We start from the raw sequence: 6,591 nt of genomic DNA, 5'->3' as shown, positions 1-6,591 counted from the left end.
TTCTAGATCTAGGTTTCTACGCACTTTTCTCCATGTTTGGAATAGTTTGAGTGGATTGGTTCCCTAAAGTTGGCAACTTTATGGATCCTTGAGGCCCCTTTGAGGTTTATTGATCCAAATCCGAGGTTTGGTTAGGTTTTGGCTTCATGCATGAGAATTTTTGACCTCATTTCCACCATTTTTGTGACCTAGATTGGGAAAGACATGCATTGGACATGCATGTCTATAAAACAACAATTTTTATTATTCATTGGGTGTAAGAAAGCTTACTGGAATGTATAAATGAGTAACTTTAAGAATTAAGAGCTTAATGCATTAAGTTGGCCAGAACAGGTTACACGACATGGTGGTTTGGCCACCACGACGTGGCGATAGACATTCTTGTGACTATTTTGTCATGAGGCTATCACGATGTGGAAGATGCTTGGCCATGATGTGGTGGCCAACTAAGTTGACTTTTGACTATGGACATTGACCGTTGGCTTTTTTACCAGGTTGACTATGGGTTTTTAGAATGTAGATTGAGGATGTACCTCTAACTATTGTATAGGTGTGTCACACCCCCAAACCAGAATGGCGGAAACATTCGGGGGTGGGTGATTGCACGTAGTATCATAACAGTTGAATATTGTAAAGAAAGTAAACACAACCATCATATATATAACAAAAACTTACATTGTTGCGTGTAATACATGTTTCAAAAGAATATTACAAATATGATGATTTAAAATGTTTTGATAATAGACGCCTTAGCGTTCCTTCTCCAAAAGCTGATGGTTACCTGTATTACTGATTCCCTGAGAAATACAAGTAGTTTTGAAAAAGTGTCAACAATTAAGTTGGTGAGTTCATAAGCGTTTTTGTACTGAAATTTGTATGTCTTTTAGTAAAAGTAGTTGAACGTATTTTCCAGAAAATCCAATATTTTCTACCTATAGTTTGAAAAAGTTCCAAAGGCTGGAGTGCAATAGTATCTTTCGTGCTCAAATGGTGAAAGTGTATATATACTCAAATAATGTATTTATTGAATGCATTCAAGAGTCTCATAAATCAAACTTATTTTAATACTTCCGTGTGAGTTTTATAACCATGTTGTTGACCCAGACTGCCTGTAACAATGTTCTTCAGGCGTTGTAGTGTTATGACGTTTGTCACCCCAGACCTGCCGGTCTAACTGTAGCTAGCAGTTTAGGTGCGGGATTGTCAATCCCGTATAGATCTATACACAAGTATCACACTCTCCCTCCAAGAGATTATGGTTTATAATACATGGCTTGAAATGCGTACTTGAGAGTACGTTGAAGCTGAATGTCTCACAACACTTAGTATTAATAGATTTATGAAAAGAAAAGTCTATATTTCATGTAGATGAAAGTATTTCATTTTCACAATGTTTACGTAAAGATGTAATGAATCACTTGTAAACTATACCCATTATAGTTTTTGCGAAAGTGTGTTCCATTTGGTGATAAAAACTCGATGTAATTCTAACTTTGTATGTAAATTATAACGTTGATATCAAAGTTATTTAACATTTATAAAAATGTAGGTGGTGTATTTGGATCTGATAAAACGATAAGTTTTTCTTGTATTGCACTTGTATTCCCCCCCCCCCCCTTAAAACATGAAAAGACGTGAAAAGAAAGTAGGGGTATGAACTCACCTGGAAGGTGTGATGATTCGAAGAAAACGAGATTTTTCTCGGGCAGCACTTCGACCAGAAAGTGGTGAGATTCTCTGGAATCTCGGGGCTTTGGACCTTCGTCGGGGTTGAGGTATGAAACCGGGGTGTCAGGGTCGTCTCGGGATGCTAAATGGGAATTAAAAGTGAGAGAGAAGAGAGAATTGGGCAAGGAAATTCGGAGGTCTCGCATGGTATTTATAGGTGAGGAAAACTGCTCTCGTACGCTGGGCGTACACCGAAGTACGCGGGGCGTACCTTGTACATTGGGCGTACCCTCATACGCGGGGCGTACGTCAGCGATGACATCACGGTCTCCGGTCTTAGGATGGGATGGCAGTAGAGCGGTAGAGGGCGACGTGGCTGATCCGAGTCCATGCATCTCGTACGCTGGGCATACTCCGAAGTACGCTGGCCGTACTCCTTCGGATAAGCTTCGTAATGCGTGCCAAAAACATCAAAAATGCGTAATTTTCGCATACGAGCTCCGTTTTTGACGTTCTTTATATCCACGTGTAGGTGAGAATATAATCTACAACTTTCATTTAGACTTCGTCGGCTAATTTTGAATTTAATTTTTAATATTTTATTTTAAATAGGCCGGGACAGAATAATTCCGTTAAAAATCCATAACTTCTTTATCCGATGTCCATTTTCGTATGTCTTTTTACCATTGTACTACTATTGTAGAGACCTTCAACTCTCGTTTAGGTTGCATCGGCTAAAAATCACTCGATCTTTATTCCGAGTTTTTAGCTGTCTACCGCTGTTCCGAAACATAGAAAAATTGTAACTTCCTCATACGAAGTCAGATTTGGGCGTTCTTTTTATGCATGCTCACGATTTAACGTAATCTACGACTTTCGTTTAGGTGCCTAAGGCTAAAAAGTATTTTATTGAAGTTTCACTTTTTACGTTTATCAGTGTTTTACTGGGTGTGTCGTGGATTTTCGATTGGTCATAACTTCTTTATTATAACTTGGATTTGAGTGTTCTTTATATTTTTGGAAACCTTGGCACGATATCTAACACTTTATGCATCCCAATTTAGATTTTAGAACACTTCATTTTTGACGTTGATTTCATTGATTCTAAATAGTTCATTATATTTGACTTTTTGAATGTTACATTGGTTTGAAAAATATCGGGTTGTCATATCATCCCCCTGTTAGAGGGAATTTCGTCCCGAAATTTAATCTAAGATAGAGTTCTAGGAAAAAGATGCGGGTATTTTTGTTTCATCTGATCCTCGCGTTCCCAGGTGTATTCAGGTCCTCGCTTAGCGTTCCAACGAACCTTGACAATGGGTATGCGGCTTTGTTTAGTTCTTTTAATTTACCGATCCATGATCTCTACTGGCTCTTCTACGAATTGGAGATTCTCGTTGATTTCAATTTCGTCCAGAGGGATAACGAGGGTTTCATCGGACAAGCACTTCTTTAGGTTCGATACATGAAAGGTAGGGTGTACGTTGTTGAGTTCTTGCGGTAATCGAAGTTTGTAAGCCACCGGGCCGATCCTGGAAAGGATCTCGAATGGTTCGATATACCCGGGGTTTAGTTTCCCAGGCTTTTCGAAACGTATTAATCCCTTCCAGGGCGAGACTTTTAGTAGTACCCGGTCTCCAACCTGGAATTCCAAGGGTTTCCGTATTTTATCCGCTTAACTCTTTTGTTTGTCTCTTGAAGCCTTTAGTCGCTCCTGGATTTGAACAATCTTCTCCATAGTTTCCCTTATGATTTCTGGTCCAGTGAGAGTGCTGTCAGTTGTTTGTCCTCTTGCTAGTTTTGTGTCACCCACTTCAGCCCAGCACAGAGGTGATCTGCACTTTCGACCATAGAGGGCTTCGAATGGGGCAACCTTGATGCTAGTGTGATAGCTATTGTTGTACGAAAACTCGACCAATGGTAAATGGGTGTCCCACGCCTTACTAAAATCGATCACACAAGCTCTCAACATATCTTCTAAGGTTTGTACGGTTCTCTCACTCTGGCCGTTGGTCTGTGGGTGATAAGCGTTACTCATGTCTAACCTCGTTTCTAGAGATCTTTGTAGCGACTGCCAGAACCTCGAGGTGAATCTACTATCTCGGTCCGAGATAATGGATATTGGCACACCATGCAGTCGTACAATCTCCTTGATGTATGTTCTTGTTAGCTTCTCCAGTTTATCCGTTTCTTTGATTGGTAGGAAGTGCGTGGATTTGGTTAACCTGTTGACGATTACCCAGATGGTGTCAAATCCGCTTGCCGTCTTGGGTAACTTGGTTATGAAGTCCATGGTTATCCGCTCCCACTTCCACTCGGGTATTTACGGTTGTTGCAACAATCCCGAGGGCTTTTGGTATTCCACCTTGACTTTGGCGCAATTCATACATTTGCCTACATAGGTAGCAATTTCGGATTTCATGTTCGGCCACCAATACAGTTTCTTGAGGTCCAAATACATCTTATCTGAACCGGGATGTATGGAGTATCGTGTCTTATAGGCTTCGTCCATGACAACTTCTCTAAATCCGCCAAACTTCGGCGTCCAGATCCGATTCTTGAAGTAACGAAATCCGTCATCCTTGACTTCAAGATTCTTATCCATTCCTCTTAGGGCTTCCCCTACCACATTTTCGGATTTCAAGGCTTCTATTTGAGCTTCCTTGATTTGTGTGGACAGGTGTGAATGGATCGTCATAGTTAAAGATTTCAATCGGCGGTCCGAGTATTCCTTCCGGCTGAGTGCATCAACTACCACATTAGATTTTCCAGGATGATAACGAATTTCGCATTCGTAATCGTTTAGTAGTTCTACCCACCGTCTTTGTCTCATGTTGAGTTCTTTCTGGTTGAGGATATGCTGGAGGCTTTTATGATCGGTGAAGATTGCACATTTCGTGCCGTAGAGATAGTGCCTCCAGAACTTTAGAGCGAAAACGACTGCTCCTAGCTCGAGATCGTGTGCCTTGAGTTGTCTCAAGGCGTATGCGATGACCTTCCCTCGTTACATCAGGACACATCCAAGTCCCTGGTTTGACGCATCACAGTAGACCACAAAGTCTTATGTTCCTTCTGGTAAGGTTAAAATAGGTGCACTGCATAAGGCTTGCTTTAGTGTTTGGAATGCAATGTCTTGTTTTTCTCCCCAGCTGAAGGTTACACTCTTCCGAGTCAAGGTGGTAAGTGGTTTAGCAATCTTCGAAAAGTTTTGTATGAACCTCCGGTAGTACCCAGCAAGGCCCAAGAATTGTTGGATTTCCGTTGGAGTCCTTGGAGTTGTCCATTTCTCGATTGCCTTGATTTTGGAAGGGTCCACGTGTATCCCCTCCTTGGTGACCACGTGACCTAGGAAATCTACTTCCCAAATCCAAAATTCGCACTTTGAGAATTTTGCATATAGTTTCTCTGTCCTTAATGTTTCCAAAACTTGTCGGAGGTGTTGGCTATGTTCCTCCTTGCTCCTAGAATAGATGAGTATATCATCTATGAACACGATCACAAATTTATCCAGGAAGGGACGACATACTCGGTTCATAAAGTCCATGAACACATTCGGTGCATTTATCAATCCAAAGGGTATCAATACGAACTCGTAGTGACCATAGCGAGTTCGGAATGCCGTTTTGGGAATGTCTCCTTCCAGGACTCGCAGCTGGTGATACCCAGATCTTAAATCGATCTTTGAGAAGTAGTTTGCTCCTTGTAGTTGGTCGAACATATCTTCTTTGCGCGGTAAGGGATATCGGTTCTTGATCATGAGTTTGTTCAATTCCCGGTAATCGATGCACATACGAAAAGATCCGTCCTTCTTCTTTACGAACAGGACCGGTGCTCCCCATGGTGAGAAGCTCGGTCTAATTAATCCTTTGCTTAGAAGTTCGTTCAGTTGGCTAGATAATTCCTGCATTTCTGCCGGTGCTAAACGGTATGGCGATTTTGCTACTGGGGTAGCTCCGGGAATCAAGTCGATCCTGAACTCGACTTGACGTTCCGGTGGGACTCCTGGAAGATCTTCTGGGAAAATATCGGGGAAATTGCAGACTTCCGGAATGTCTTTAATGTCTTTCACTTCTCGTTTCTTGTCTACCACGTTGGCTAGAAAGGCATTATAATACTTGCGAAGGTATTTTTGGGCTTTGACGCAAGAGATTATTTGTAAATTTGTATTGGGATTGTCACCATAAATGACACGAGTTTTGCCGCTTGGCAGATTGAGGCGAACAGCCCTTTTGTGACAAAGTATATCGGCATGGTGAAGGCTTAACCAGTCCATACCGATGATGACATCAAAACTTCTTATAGTAATCGACATAAGATCGATTTGGAACGAGTGTTCATTTAAATTTAACGTACAGTATATGTACATATCGTTTGCGCTTTCCGTTTTACCGTTTGCCATTTCTACTGTGAATATTTTATTGAGTGCTTGGGTTTTTGATTAAGTAAGTGTTTGAATTTATGACTCACGAAACTTCTCTCCGCACCACAGTCAAAGAGTATGCATGCATAAATGTTGTCGAGGAGAAACGTACCCGTAACCACTGTGGGATCGACTATTGCCTCGTTTTGACCTATTTCCAGTACTCTTCCTACACCGCCAGCATCTTTGCTTTAGGGCAGTCCCTCTTGTAGTGCCCAGTTTCACCACACCCATAACATGTCTGGCTCACTCCAACACCAGGAACTTGGGTGATTGGTCGCGCCGGTGCCTTACAGAAACGGGCAGTGTGCCCTTTCCTGTCGTAGTTTTTACAGTGCATCTCCCGACCATTACCGTGGTGATGGTAATTGCATTTGTTGCACTTTGGCAGGTTCCCAACATATTGTTTTGTCGACGCGGGGGTAGCGGGAACAGCAGTGGGGGCAATATCGGCATGGACCGCCACTATTTGTTTCTTTGAAGGTTCTTCCGAAGTTTGACCT

This window comes from Lactuca sativa, chromosome 6 (genome assembly GCF_002870075.4).
Source record: "Lactuca sativa cultivar Salinas chromosome 6, Lsat_Salinas_v11, whole genome shotgun sequence".
NCBI classification, from domain to species: Eukaryota; Viridiplantae; Streptophyta; class Magnoliopsida; order Asterales; family Asteraceae; genus Lactuca; species Lactuca sativa.
The sequence above is the reverse complement of the archived record's forward strand: the minus strand, read 5'-3'. Positions refer to the sequence as shown.